Source organism: Dermacentor silvarum, chromosome 3, assembly GCF_013339745.2.
Source record: "Dermacentor silvarum isolate Dsil-2018 chromosome 3, BIME_Dsil_1.4, whole genome shotgun sequence".
Lineage (NCBI taxonomy): Eukaryota > Metazoa > Arthropoda > Arachnida > Ixodida > Ixodidae > Dermacentor > Dermacentor silvarum.
Window position 1 is genome coordinate 54,272,136 of NC_051156.1, and position 16,035 is coordinate 54,288,170.

The window sequence follows — 16,035 nt, forward strand, 5'->3', positions numbered from 1 at the left end:
CTCATTTGCCATTTTTCGGACCAAATATGCAGTTTGTCTAGAGCACTACCTAATAATTTCTGGTCATTAGGATTATTTACCTCATGATAAATAATCCAAATAGGAGCGGACTGCAAATAGGAAATAGGAGCGGACTGAGCGGGCAGCCTTGGCGCACTGAACGCATGATGTTAATGGCATACATTGACGCTGCCCAAGTGTCTTATTAACAATTAATCTTGTTGTGAAATTCTGGTACGCCAAAGCCAGTGATGATGGAACCGACATTAACATGATCTAAGATGGCAAACAAAATAACATGAGCGACACAGTCGAACGCTTTCTCGAGATCGAGCTGAAGAACCGCTACGCCGCAGACGGTGACGTCACAACACTCAAGTACACAGCGCATCTTATGGATGTTTGAAAAGATTGATCGCCCCTTGATGCCACACGTTTGGTGGTCTGCAACTATTTCCTTGACGACCCCTTGCAGTCTGGTGGCTAAAATCTTCATAAATATCTTGTAATCAACGTTTGTTAGTGATATTGGCTTGTAGTTTGATACTAATTTGAGTTTGTCTATTTGATCGCTCTTAGGTATCAGAATGGTGTGAGCTTTCCCACAGGAAGGTGGCAAATATTTCTTTTCATACGCTTCATTATATACCTCAGCTAACAAAGGAGCCAGTTCTCCCTTGAAAGCCTTATACAACCAAGTGCTGAGTCCATCAGGACCAGGTGACTTGCCCAAGTTCAGATCTATTGCCTGTTCAACTTCCCTCTCTGTTATTTGCCCCTCTAATCGTTCTTTGGCATCATCACCCAATCGCGGCATGCGATGAAGAAAAAGCTCTTTAAAATCTTCTACATTAGCGTCCTCAAATGCAAAGAGCGACTGGTAGTACTCGAAGAAGGCGCGCGCTATGCTCTCGTTGTCGTCGACAACTGTCCCGTTCATTAAGATCTTATCGACATGGTTTCGTCGACCTTGCGCCTTCTCTAGACCAAGCGCCCTTTTAGTGGGCGTCTCCCCAGCCGCTAGTGCGTCTGCTCGTGCTCGCACAATGGCACCTTGATAGCGCTCGTTGTCAAACTGTTCAAGTTTTTCTTTGACGCTTCGCACGTCGTCTTTGCACGTACCAGGCTCTTTGCACTCAAGAGTTATAAGCTGCTTAAGCAGTGTTTGTAAATCCTTTTCTGTCATTTCTCTCTCAAATTTTAGGCAGCTCGATCTTTCTATGGCTTTCATTTTAACATTCTGTTTGAAACATTCCCTCTTTTCTGCTATTCTTTCCGCTGCGTCATCCCGTATTTCGTTAACCTCCCTGCGGACTGCCTTTACAAATGCATCGTCATTAAGTAGCACTGCATTAATTTTCCAGAGATCCCAATTTAAAGCATGTCTCCTTTTCTTGATACCTGTGACATTTTACTAGGCAGTGGTCAGAGAACGACACGGGCACAACGGAATAACTGTAGCAGCTTGGAATCATATCCAAAGAAATGTACATGCGATCTAATCGCGCATGGCTACTGCCCTGAAAACGCGTAAAGGTCACTTCACGCGCCCCTTCCAGACACTCAAAGATATTGGCAAGTTCATTTTGACTTATAAGTTTAGATAACACGTCACTACTTCTGTCACGCATACCGGCATTGTTTGCTCTGTCTCTGGCCCTCAACACACATTTAAAGTCTCCTAACAACATAACACGCTTATCACAACGTACATATTGTACAAGGTTCGAAAAAAAACAGGACACGCTCATCCACCGAATTAGGAGCGTATACGCATATGACGTGGAACTCTACGTCACGTATAAGAACATCACAAAAAACAATCCTTCCCGACGGGCACGAAAATACACTCTGAATCTGTTGTAGCCCAGGGAGCTTCTTTACGAAAAGAATGCATCCTCCCGACGTGCCTATAGCATGGCTAACCACCGCAAAAAAATCTAATCGAGAACCGTCGCACCATGCTCCCGGTCTCCTCCTCCACGTCCACCTTAGTTTCCTGGACGGCTAGTACGTCTCTGTCATGGTCAGTGACCAATCGTAGGACCTGACTTTGCCTACGACTAGCCGCCAACCCTCTAACGTTTAAAGTGGCAATACTAAGGGACGGAAATAGAGCAATATTGCACTAAAGAAAAAGTAGGCACGGAGCATGGTGCTTACCGTTCACGACTAGCCCTCGGCTAGCCGTCTCCGGCACCCTCCGGCTTGCCGTCGCTGTTCGTGGCCGGTGCTTTGTCGCGAGATGTTCTTTCAGGCGGAACGTTCGGCTTTGGCTTGAAGCCCATCCGCCTTCCAAGCGGCGTCTTCGTCGGCGGCCCCTCAGTGGTGTTGGTTGCACTCTCGTCCTGGTCCTTTGTCTCATCGTGGGAGCGCTTGGCTGGGGCACCGAGGGTCGCAGCCCGGTCGCTGTCGTTGACGGCCTCGTCCTCTTGCATTGAGGTCGTGTCGTCAAAGGGTGCGTCCGCGCTAACGCCCCCCGTCGCCTGACCATCTGCATTCGAGACTTGTGCCGACGCACTTGGCTTAGCAGCAGCCTCAGCCACCTTCACGTCTGCGTTCACTGCCAATGTCCCACTGTTTGTTGCTAGTGGCACAGGGTCTCCGGCTCCTTTAGCGGCACCCTCCGCCTCAACCACGTCCATGACGTGCTCTGCCGCAACGTCAGTCGCTGCTGGGCCTGTAACGGCGGCGTAGGATTTAACACAGCCTGCGTCGACGTGGCCAAAACGTCTGCACCGAGAACAGCGGGGGACCTTGCACTCACGGCGGACGTGTCCCGTGCCTTGGCAGCGCAAGCACTGCATGGGGTGACCGGGAACAACCACCCCGGCGAACTAAACCACCGACGCGGACCTGAAGAGGAAGGTCCTCCACTTTGACGCCACTCTTCAGCTTGAGCAGCACGGTCCTGGTGATTGACGTCTTGTCCCCCATGCCTTGCACACGCCACCTCTCCCGGCTTACCTCCTCCACCTTGCCACAGGTAGCGAACGTCGTCCGGATGTCCTCGTCGGCGACGCTGTACAGCAGCCAGTGAAGCCTGAGCTTCACCTGCTGGTCCTGCGGGTCGACAATGACGCAACGTCGTCCCTTCACCTGCAATTCTTTGAGGTCCACCAGCCGTTTCGTGGCGGTCGCATCCTTGAGGGTCACCGCCCAGACGTGATTAATCTGGTACGCCCCTATGCATACCACCTCCGGCAGCAAGCCCGTTGGCAGCAGGGCGTCCCTGAAGTCATCGACCCTGTACTGGTCTCGCACGTACATCACAGTGAAAAAACACGGTGTTAATCATCAGTTGTCCTTTTGGCAGTTGTGGCAAAATAAACGGATATTCCTCATCGTCGTTGAGCCTGTTTCCGCGGCCAAAGTGACCGCTGTCGCTGCCCTTGAAGAGGCCATGATCCCACGAACCGTCACGCTGGGTGGCCGGAAGCAGAATGCGCCACTGGGAACTGAGTTCTGGAGGTAACCTAAAATAGCTCATATCATGTACCAAAGGAGGAAATAATTAGCTGTATGCATGCTGGCCTTATTTCACAAATGGCGTTGGTGAAAGAATTGTTCCCCAGGTGAGGCTCGAACTCGCAACCCCGGCATGGCTCGCAAGCACTGTCTTATAAGTACCGTGCGCTAACCAATTGCACACACTGGGGATTTTTCTTTCTTTATTGCCAGTTCTCGACCGGTACACCTACACCTACACAATGTCAGCAAAACAAACAAAATGCATAACTAGGACACGAAAATACAGAAGAAAAAAAACGTGCTCTTACCTAGCGGCCAGCATGACACTGCTGACTTTGTCTTTTAAAATTCCTTTAGGGAGGCCAAGGCCTCTAGCCTTGGTAGCCACTCAGGCACATCAACTTGTGCTTGTTTCCCCTCCAGAAAGCGTGACATGTGTTCATGGAAATGTATGCGCGCAGGCCGCGCTTCTGGGTCACAATAGAAGCCTTGCATTCGGGATCGCCATAGACAGTAGAGGCCAGTCAGCATGATTAGGTTAAATGGGACCCCATCCTCATTATGTAATGGTATAAACCTGATGCCGTGCGGATCTAAAGGCAATTATTTCTTTATATAGTTCTTTGCAGAACGTCCCAAAAGTAAACTCCCTCCCAACAATGTATGAAAACATGGTCTACGGTTTCCGGCTTTTTGCAAATCAGACAGTTTGACCCCCCCGCCATGCAGAACCAGCGTTCTTCTAAAAAAAGTTCTCACTGTCAGAGTGCCAGTGTGAAGCTTGAAGAACGATTGCACCCCTGGCTGTACGTGCATTCTTTTTACGCGTTTTAAAACGTTCTTTCCCTGACCTCTCCTGTATGTGGTTCTGTACATCGGCACTAAAAAATAACATCGCACAGGTCACTGTACATTTTCTTTCTTTTCACGCTGAACATATAATCATTAGAGAACCGTACAGACAAAAATTGCAAACACTGCTTACTATCTCCTTGAAGTACCCAAACCAAGTGCCTGGCATAGTTTCACTGCTGATAACAAGCTCTGGTAACGCACCACAAAGTCTCACTTGACACACCGATCTTAAGAACGGGTCTTTGACGTCCCGAAAGAAGAAAAAACGGTTTACAAGCTGCCGCACGAATAGGTGTGCCAGAACCAGGCCTCCCTCTTTCAGTCGCCTGAAAAGATTCGTGCGGCTGCAGCGTTCCCAGCTGGAAGCCCAAATAAAAACAGCAAACACTCGATGCAACGTCTGCACAGGCACTCGCGAACAATACAACACTTGCATAATATACTATAATTTACTAACAAAAAATAAATTGCACACTGTCGCTCTGGCGAAAATTGATAGGTGTGCACCTTTCCACCTCTCCGCCTTTTCTCGTGTTTCTTTGACTTGTTCTAGAGAGAAATCATCATTTTTCTTATAATTTTCAAGAGGAACGCCGAGGTACTTCACTAGGGTTTTAACCCATTTCACGTTGGCAAATGTCTCTGGTGTTGACGGCCACTCGCCGTGCCAAAAGCCCAGGCACTTTCCCCAGTTCACAAAACTCTCTGTTACCGCGCCGAACCGTCTTACTACAGCAACTGTTTCTAGCAGACTTTCTTTTTCTGTACAGCACACCGCTATATCATCAGTGTACGCTAAAAGCTTTACCTCGGATGCCTGCAATCTGAACCCATGAACACGATCGTTTTCAATTATTGCTTGACCAAAGTTTCAATATAAACACAAAACAAAAGAGGATTCACTGGGGACCCTTGACGCACGCTCCGCTGGACGTCAGCGGGGGCCCCCAATCTGTTGACTTTCAGGCGCGTTTTGCAGTTTCGATAAGCTATGGATATTCCGTCTATGATGATTGAGCCTAAATTAACATGTTCGAGTATGGCAAGCAAAATTACATGAGATACACAGTCAAATGCCTTTTCAAGGTAAAGCTGGAGTATTTGGACAGTCGACCGAGAGGCGTCACAACACTCAAGTACACACCTCAATGAATGGATATTAGTAAAGATGGAGCGGCCCTTAATACCACAGGTCTGCTGGGCTCCCACAATCTGCGTCATAACGGTCTGAAGTCTACTAGCCAATACTTTCATAAATATTTTATAATCACAGTTAGTTAGTGAGATTGGTCTGTATGAGGTCACAAGTCTTAGCTTATCTTTTTGTTCTGTTTTTGGAATGAGCACAGTGTGTGCTTGGGAAAATGACTAGGGTAATGTTCCCACCTCAAATGCCTCATCTAAGACATTTTAACTGACAGGACAGGTCTTGCTTGAATGCTTTGTACCAAGCCGCGCTCAGACCGTCCGGCCCGGGCCACTTACCAGGGTTAAGATCATCCATCGCCTTTTCTATTTCTGCTATTAATATCGGTGCTTCAAGAGCTGCTTTTCTTTCTTCTGACAGCCGAGGCATGTGCTCTAAGAAGGCTGTTTTAAACCATTCTACATCTACTGATCTATGGGCAGACAGCCGTTCGTAGAATCGAAAGAAAGCTCGCCCTATGCCCTCCGAATCTGTTATTTCAACACCATTTTCTTCTATTACATTGATGTGATTACGGTGGGCGTGCGCCCTTTCGATTCTCAGCGCTCGCTTTGTGGGCGTCTCCCCGGCCACCCATACCTCGGCTCTGGCCCGCACTATTGCTCTCGGATAACGTTCTTCACTGCTACTTCGAGTTTCTCTTTTAGGCTACGGATGTCGTCTTTAAACTTGCCCGGCTCACGACACTCAAGCTTAACCAGTTTTTCAAGCATTGTTCTTAAATTTATTTCTTTGACATTTTCCTCATACTTGAGGCAGCTAGATCGCTCTATGGCTTTCATTTTGACATGTTACTTAATTAAATCCCACTGCGCTCCAACACTGGGCATCGGTTCTGATTTGATTTCATCTATCGCTTCTTTCACATGTTGAATAAAACATTCGTCGCTCAGAAGTTTTACATTCATTTTCCACAGATCCCATGAAAACTTGTTGTGTTTTTCCTGGCTTCCCACCATACATTTAACAAGAGAATGCTCCGAGAACGACACGGGTACTTCATGGTACTGCGTGCACAACGGTAATAATTCTATAAATGCATAAATACGGTCAAGGCGAGCGTGACTGAGACCTTGGAAATGACTAAACTGCACTTCTCTCGCTGCCTCGAGACATTCTGCTACATCATCTATATCATGTTCTGCAATTAACCGTGATAATAGTAGACCACTTCTGTCTCTATACCCGTGTGCGTTGCTTCGGTCCCGAGTGCTCAAAACGCAGTTGAAATCTCCTAAAAACAAGAACATATTTGTCTACACTCAGATACGGCTCAATTCTCCGAAAAAAATTATGCCTCTCATCTGTACCGTTTAGTGCGTAAACCCATATTACTCTCCAGTTAACCTCACTGTAATAAAGATCAACAACAATAAATCTACCACTTGGACATGAACAAACACTCTCTACATCAAGGCCCTTTAACTTTTTCAAAAATAGCAGGCATCCCGCTAACTTGCCCACTGCATGACTCACTGCCACGTAGTATATATCGAGACGTGAAGCGAAGCATCATTCTCCGGGTCTGCTCCTCCCCTCCAACTTTTGTATCTTGCACTGCCAACATGTCGAGGTCATGGTCCGCCAACAACCGGTATACTTGGCTCTGCTTTTTATTTGCGGCGAGACCTCGAACGTTTAACTTTGCCAAACTAAACGACGCATTGCGTGCCATGTTTCAACAGGAGGAGGTGGGACCCGAAGCATGACGCTTACCTTGCTCGTCTAGCGCAGCGCTAGACGTCTTCAGATCTGCCCGGTTGCCCGGTGTCCAGGTGCTGCCTCGGCGGCTCGTCGGTGGCTTTCCTCTCCGATTCGGCATTTGGCCGTGGCTTAACGCTGGGGCGTCTCCCGGAGGACGCCTTCTGCTCCGCAGTCCCTTCAAGCGGACGCTTGACGGCCGGGCTGGCTCTGCTGTTATGGGCTTGGCTCTTTGGCAAGCCCGGCTTCGTTGACTCATCCTGGATGCCTTCTTTATCACTGCTTTCAAACGTGTCGTCGTCAGCGGGAACGGGCGTTGCTGAAAGTTCGTTCACTGTTTCTGGCGGCATGGTTGTAGCCTCCGTTGTAAACTGGCTTTTCTTGCCTTAGCCTTTTTCGCTGGCCGGTTCCTTTTGGGTTTCCAGGCTTCCGCTTCCCTTTGGTGCCTCATCGGCTTCGGTCACGTCCATTAAATGCTTCTCGGTGTAGTCGCTCACTCCTCGACCAGTAGCTGCGGCGTAGGACCGCGTGCAGCTGAGCGTCTTCGTGTCCAAATCGTCTGCATATAGAGCACCTGGGCACTTTGCAGTCACGCCGAACATGTCCAGAGCCCTGAGAGCGCAGGAACTGCATTGGTCGCTCGGGAACAACCACTAATGCTTGTTCTCCGGCGACCCGTACCTGGTGTGGTAGGTCCTCCAACTTCAAGCTAGTTTTCAACTTCATCAGCATGTTCCGGGCAGTCGAGTTTTCGCCTTGTACCCCCGACACATGCCAACGCTCCCGCTGTACGTCCACCACCTTGCCGAAAGCGGCTAACGCTTTACGGACGTCCTCGTCAGCCACACCGTGAATAAGCCAGTGAAGGCGTAACTTGACTTGCCGGTCCTGTGGGTCCACGACGACCCAGCGCCGCTCTTTCACTGTCATTTCCTTAAGGCCAGCAGCCGCTTGGTAGCGTCTGCATTGCACATGGTAACCGCCCAGACATGGTTATTCTGATAGGCACCGAGTGCGACAACTTCCGGCAGCATCCTAGCTAGAGCGAGAGCGTCCCTGAAATCTTCGACTCTGTAAGGCCGTGCTCGCACGTCACCATGCAGAAAAACAGTATTGGTGACGATGCGTCCTGTAGGCAGTTGTGGCAAAACAAAAGGGTAATCATCCTCTTGGTTCCTGTTACCGCGGCTGGTAAGGGCCGCTATCGCCGCTTCAACGGAGCTCAAGATTCTACGTGCCCTACAGCACGGCTGCCGGAAGCAGAATCGCGCCACTGGGGATTGACGCTTGCAGGTAACCTAAAATAGCTCATATCGCGTACCAAAGGAAGAATAAATAAGTGGTCCGCATGCTGGCCTTATTTCACAAATGGCGTTGGTAATAAAATTGTTCCCTAGGTGAGGCTCGAACTCACAACCCCGGCATTGCTCACAAGCACTGTCGTATAAGTACCGTGCGCTAACCAATTGCGCCACTGGGGATTGACGCTGGCAGGTAACCTAAATGAGTTCATATCGCGTACCAAAGGAAGAATAAATCAGTGGTCCGCATGCTGCTCTTAGTTCACAATTGGCGTTGGTAAAAAAAATTGTTCCCCAGGTGAGGCTCGAACTCACAACCCCGGCATGGCTCACAAGCACTGTGGTATTCGCGATGATGATGATGATTTATTGGCATCCCCTTTGAAACGGGGCGGCGACAAATAGTCACCTAGCCTGCTTGATTTAATCAGGTATACTATACATGTTCTTTATCTAGCATTTTTGTATACCTCTCATTAATATTCTTTTTCAAAATTTTACCTTGTACCGCTGCCTATGATTTTAAGAGATCAGGTCGTATCCATCGTTTCCCTGCTTTTTTTCCACCAGTACTCTAATCGTCTCTTGCTGATCTCTACAGCTGATCTGTTTATGTTTCCTTCCACTTTAAACCCAAGCGCTTCTGGGAGTTGCACGTTACCTACGGTTCTCGCTGGGTGGATACCGTCGCATTCCATTAGGATGTGCTGAGTGGTCTCTGGATTTTTACTGCAGCATACACATGTCTCATCTAGTTCCGAATATTTGTTCCGATATGTTTTCGTCCTTAGGCAACGGGCTCGAGCCTCAAATAGGCAAGGCACTGCCCTTTGTGTTATCGTACAGATTTTCCCTTCTAATTTCTTTCTTCTCATTCTTGTAAATCTCCATTGTCCTTTTCGTTTCCATTCTTTGCATCCAATTCACGGTCTCTATTTCTCTCACTTTCTTTCTGATGACCCCTGGTTGTCTATTTACAGTTTCGATTATCCTGTACTTGGTTGCCAACTTCCTTGACCTCTTCCTCCATTCTGTGTCCACGCTTTTCATGTAGAGATACTTGTGCACTTTAGCGGCCCATTTATTTTCATCCATGTTCCTGAGCCTTTCTTCAAAACTAATTTTGAAGAAAGCGACTCCAGCCATTCATGCGACACCTAGCGGAGAGCCCCGGAAACCTCATATGGAGGTCGGAGCGTCGGAGCAGACGCTCCGTCCGTAGCCTTCGCACTGCGCGCGGGTGCGCGCCACCATCAACGAAACTCCGCACAGCCGTTGAATTATGCTGCGTTTTGCAGTTTTGCGGCGTCGAAGAGCCACGTGGATTGCGAATCTTATCATAAGCTGCGACGACGGCAGTTGTTATGTGCTCAACATCTTGCTCGAGAAAGTTTTCTTTTTTTCTTCTTCTTCTTTTTTCAAGCGAGGGTCGGTTTGTTGTTTGTGTGAAGAGAACGCGATACTGTTGCTTGTACTATGTTTGCAGTAAAGCGCTACAGCGAACTTCAGGAAGTTTGCGTTGAGGTTGTTACTGCCATCGTGATAACGTTCAGCGTATTCGTGCTGCAACAAGCAGTTTAATGTGATAGCCGGCGTGCTAATGCAGTTTATGATGCAAATGTCGCCGCGGTACTCAAGCTTTCCTTCAATAAAGCTGTTATATCGAATACATGCGGCGCACAACGTGGAACTACCGAGTATGGTACATCAGCGAAAATTGATCGTTACATCGGAGTTTCAGGTACTCCCGGGTAACGTCGGTAAATCGTTCTATGTAAGCACAACATGTACGCGCCAGCATGCAAAATAACTATGGGGTGGCATAGCGGTACGCCTTCCTTGCGACCTGGACACGCTACCCGTGTAACTAGTGCAAAATGCGTAATTATCAAAGCAATTGTATCTCTTATCAGTGTCTGAAGGAAATTGGCAGTTTAGAGGCGAACACAGTTCTGGCCGCTTAAAGTGCAGGATACGTAAATTTTAGAATAACATGAAAATTAAATAGATTCATAATGCAGTAGCTTAGTTAACATTAATTTATCAGAAACATTTGTTTTATTTCATTAGTTTACACAGCAGCCATAAGCGACATGTTCGTAGACAGCGGGCAGTAATCAGTCATGGTTAGGCCACGCAGCACAAGCCATACATGTACATGGTGTGCAAATGTGTTTTTATTGTAGTAAGCAGATCTTTCGGTTTCTTATTTATCGTATTGTTCTCTACGCGAGAAACAATGCGCCAACTACGGGAATAACTACAGCTAGGTGAAGCAACAGTCACGTTGCGCAAATCTTGAATGTAAAATAGATAACACGAACGCAAAAGTAGCGAGAAAGGTTCGCCACAGATTCGTAGTGCATGCTCGCGATAAAGTGCAAAGCTAGATTTTAGGTTCGCTTGCTCTCTGGACTGAAAAGAGCGTGCAGAGTTTGCGCCTTCGCCGAACGAAAATGTGTTAAAGCCACAACAATAAGAAAGTGCGCGCCGGCTGCGCATTTATCCGCATGTACAGCGGCAACAGCTGATCGAGCAAGTCGGTGCGCTGCTGCGGGCCATGGTAAACGTACCAAACTGAGCAGGTTGTAATATTTCGGCAATCCTGGCGAGGCCAACGTGACGTATCCAACTTCGCCGGCCGCTGTCTCGCACGCTCGAAACACCGGACTATCTATCCGCGCCTTAACAGTGACTCAAAGCAGCAGAAACGTGCTTGTACTTTTCCGACCATCCAACAGTGCACGAGTTGTTAAAACGATCGAGACCGGTGACTGCTTCGAACATGAACGGTTTATTAAAGAAGTGAAGTGGCGCGCGCTTGCGCCAAGGAGGTGTTCTCTTGCTCTTCGTCTTCGAGTATCTTGATGATGATATTTTACAAGCTCCCGCCCGCCCAACTGGCACAGAGATAGGCTTTGGCGGGCTATTTGAAACACTCTTCAAGAGGGTAGATGTTGTTCATGGATCTTCTGAGAAACTCTTTGTTGCCTGTCCGAAGTAAGCAAGCTCTTGTTACTCCGTCGCGTCCAGGGTAAGTTTTTTCAATTCGGCCAATTTTCCAAAATGTCCTTGGACCCCGGTCTTCGATTAAAACCACATCGCCTTGGGACAATGGTTTCGTTGTCGTGTCTTGGCTTTGACAATAGCTCCTATTTCCGTGAGATATTCGTGATGCCATCTTTTCCACCAAGCTTTCACTAGTTTGCATCTACTTCGCAATGCTTCTTCAATGTCTCCGTTGTATAATCTTGTTTGTGCGTCTTGAAGCTGTTGGCGACCGCCTATGATGTCTGCAGGAGTTATTGGCATGGGCTCATTAGGTTCACCATACATGTAAGTTAACGGTCGATTGTTGAGCGCTCCTTCAACTTCTGCTACAATTGTGCGTAGCTCCTCCACTGAAGTTGTTTTTCTTGAGATTATTTTTCGCATCGATGTCTTTAGGCTCCGTATGAGGCGTTCGTAGAATCCTCCCCACCACGGGGCGCACTCGGCTATTGTTTTCCATTGTATTTGGCGTATACTGCAGTAATCCTTCACCAGTTCGTGCCCAACATCGTCAAGCTTTCCGTTAATTTCCTTTTTGGCCTTTGTAAAGGTCCTGGCGTTGTCCGAGTAGATTATGACAGGTATACCACGTCGTGCGGTGAATCGCCGGAAAGCTTGTAAAAAACTGGACGTCGACATGTCGTTGGTCATTTCCAAGTGTACTCCTCTCGTTACCGCGCAGGTGAAAATTACTACGTATTGTTTCACAATCTCGTCTTTGCTTTTCGCGTAAACTGTTCCGGTGAAGTCAACTCCTGTGACTTGAAATGGCCCCGATTCGTTGACTCTGTCCGCAGGGAGTGGAGGCGTAGTTTGAGTGGCTGGTCTTGTATTATGCCTCTTGCATACTATGCATTTGTTTAAAACTCTTTTTACAGCTTGGCGACCTTGCAATATCCAAAACTTAGCCCGTAGTTGCGCTAGCGTGGATTGAACTCCGCCGTGCAATATTATTTTATGAACGTGACGTATCAGTAGTTCCGTGAAATACTCGTCCTTTGGAAGTACGATGACGTGCCGGTTTGATTCTTGGCTGTAGTGCAAGCGTCCTTTCTGTCTTATGAGTCCTTTGTCGTCATAGTATACTTCTTGTCCATTTATATTAAAGGGTTTAGTGCTTGACTTAGCACCGCCACTTGTCTTCCTGAGTAGTACTTGTGTTTGTCGTATCCAATAGGTCTCTGCAGTTATAATCTCTTTTCCTGTTAACGGCCCCTTGTGATGTTCTTTTCTTGCGTTGTTTATGAATCTGAATATCCATGCCGTTACTCTTAGAAGTCGTCCATATGATGAATAATGTTTTATTTCCAAGATTGGTTCATTCTCTGTTGATGCTGTGCAGGTTTGACATTGATCTTCGTGTTGATCGTCCATCTGTATATTCATGCGCATCACGCTTGCTCTTTCCGGCTCCACGGAGGCAACCCATTCGGGTCCATGCCACCACATTTTGGAGTTCATTAACGTCTTTGCGCTGATACCCCGTGTGAGTAGATCTGCCGGATTGTCTTCACCTTGAATGAACGACCAGCTCGTTTGCAGTGTCTTCTCTCTTATTTCTGCGACTCTGTTGGTAACAAATGGATCCCTTTTGCTGGTTCCTTTGATCCAATGGAGTACAATCATTGAGTCAGTCCAGCAGGCAGCTTCTTGAATTCTTTCGGTGAAGTGACCTTTGATGTAGTAGCTTAGTCTTGATGCTATCACCGCTGCCATTAGCTCAAGTCTTGCTAAACTTAGCTCTTTGATTGGAGCTACACGGCTTTTCGCTGTCAGTAGCCTTGACTCTTTTGTTCCATCATTGTACACTAGTACCAAGTATGCTGCAGCTCCGTATGCTGTTGGACTCGCGTCTGCAAACACATGCAGCTTGTATGCTTGTACTGCTTGATCCTTACTTGCGTAGCATCGCTGAATTTCTAGAGCTCGCAGCTCCTCCGCTTCGGACATCAGGTCCCTCCACGTGTCGCATTGTTCTTTAGGGAGTGGATCATCCCAAGTGACGTCCGTTTTCCACAGTCGTTGAAAGCCTATTTTTGCGCGTATCGTAAAAGGTGACAGCAGACCAAGCGGGTCAAATATTCTTGCTGCTGCTTGCAATACTGTCCTCTTGGTTAAGCACGTGGTTGCTGGTAAGGGCGCCCATTTGTCCACAGGGAAGGATATCACGTCTTCTGAGTGCTTCCATATCATGCCAAGAAGCATTGTGTATCCTTTCGATCGAATCTCCATGTGAGCGTAGTCCTTCTCGTTTTCATCTATTATTTTGTTTAATCTCTCTTCATTCGATGTCCATTTTCTCAGGTTCATCGCCGCCTCTTTGAACACTTGTTTTGCCTCTTTGTACAGCTTGACAGCTCCGCCGAACGTTGCTGCTCCTGTGATTACATCATCCACGTAAATCGCTTTCTGTAGTTTTTCTGTTGTATCTGGAAATCGCTCAGCCACTTCTTTCAAATGGTGCTTGATTGTAGCTGCCAGAAGAAACGTGCTCGGTGTTGTACCAAAAGTAACTCTAGTCATGCGCCAGGTTTGTATTTCATTCAGCAGCCTACCGTCAGCGTCGTGCTTCCACCACAGAAATCTCATGGCATCTCTGTCCTCTTCATGGATTGAAATTTGTAGGAATGCCTTCTCCACGTCTCCTACTAGGGCCACCTTTTCATTTCGAAAGTTGATTAACAGCGAAAGCATGTCTTCGTTTAAATTTGGTCCTGCCTCCAGATTGTCGTTTAATGACATACCTTGCTGCGTGTGTGAAGATGCGTCGAATACTACACGAACTTTAGTCGTCGCTCGGTCCTCTCGAATAACCGCATGATGTGGCATATAGCAACACAACGTAGTCAGTGGTTCTTCGGATTCCTGAACCTCTTCCGCGACTCCCGAGGTCATATATTCTGAGATAGCTTGATCGTAGCGACACAGCATTTCTTCGTTTTTCTTTAACCTGTTCGTCAGTTGGAGGAGTCTTTTCAGTGCATTGTCTTTGTTGATTTCCAAGTTGACGTTTTCTGTCCAGGGCAAGCTGACTTGATAACGACCGTTTAGTTGTACTATCTTATTCTCGAATTCTTCTACAATTTCAGCTTCTGTAGTAGTGCAACTATGTTGTTTGATTCCCATTGATTCCAAGCTCCAAAACCTCTGTAGCTCTTGCTGTAGTTTTGTTTCCGCAGCTTCAACCTTCAGAACCATGACTGCTTGATTTTGGGCTTGAGTTAATTGTGTTTTAGTTTGCTCCGATGGGCCTTGCAGTACCCAACCCAGTATTGTCTCGACAGCCATCAATCTGCTTTCGATTTTTTGTGTTCTGCCATTGACGAACTCCCAGTAATAATCTGAGCCGATGAGCAGCCCTATAGCATCTGTTGCCGTAGTCGCGGTTTTGTCATCTGCCACTTGTAGCTTTAGTTGATGCATTTTCTCGTTGAGTTTGTGATTTGGAGCAGGTAGACAACTGTGTGAGATGACGTCGACTTGTAGAGCTTCGATCATCGTGGCTGACTTGTTTTCTCGCGTCGCTATAGTTACCTGCACCACATTCATTTGTTTGAATTTTTCGTCTCCTCCGAACAAACCAATTGTCAGCCTTTCCTTTCGTATTATCTTCGCACCTATTTCTTTTGCTAATCCAGCTTCAATAAATGTCCGCTGGCTTCCGCTGTCCAATAACAATCGGCAATGTCGGCCAACCTTTTCGCCATCTATCCAAGCTACAGCTGTCTGCAAAAGCACAAAGTTTTGCTTTAGATTCTCTGTTGCATGTAGAGTAGACGTCTTCGCTTCCGCTTGCTTTGTTGTGACCTGATCTGCCTTTTCTTGCCTCACCGTTCTACACACTGATATAGCATGTCGTCCATTGCATTGCTTGCATATGACTCTTGCTCTACAAATACGTGCGGTGTGTTTTGGCCGGGTGCATCTGAAACATGCTCTATTCTCGGTTAGAATGGCGTTTTTTTCCGTCATAGGAATGTTCCTACGACAGTCCTCAGTTGCGTGGTTGTTCTGCTTGCAGAACAGGCAGCTTCTATTTTCCGAGCTGTAAAAGCTGGAAGTTGTTCTAAGCTGTCTGCTGTTATCCCTTGTCTTCTCAGTTATTCTCTCCTGTTCACGCTGTGTTTCTTCCCGAAACGATATTTGCTCTCGCAGAAATGACATAAGCCTGTTCAGCTTTTCCTCGCATTCTTTTCCTGTTGTGCTGATTTGTGCGCTAGCTTCAATGTTTGAGCTGTTTCTCATTGCTTCTTTTGACTTGAACTGCAGGGATAACTCCGGTGGAATTGCTCTTTCCAACGCTGTTAATAACATTGGCGCGAAACTCTCGGTCTCCACCTTCAATGATTTGAGTGCCAATGTGTTGACCTGCACTCTGTTCACTAGCTTGCGTAGTCCATCAGTTTCTTGCGCCGATTTTACTTTCTCTAGGCTCAATAGCTCGGTCAT

The 16,035-nt window shown here is 47.3% G+C and overlaps 1 non-coding gene across 1 annotated transcript; it reads right to left on the reverse strand.

The window, feature by feature from the left end:
• Positions 1-8,623: 8,623 nt before the first annotated feature.
• On the reverse strand, positions 8,624-8,715 carry Trnai-uau (transfer RNA isoleucine (anticodon UAU)). The gene is given in 2 exon segments: positions 8,624-8,659; positions 8,678-8,715. It is a non-coding gene; the product is annotated as a tRNA-Ile (tRNA).
• Between the last annotated feature and the right edge of the window lie 7,320 nt (positions 8,716-16,035).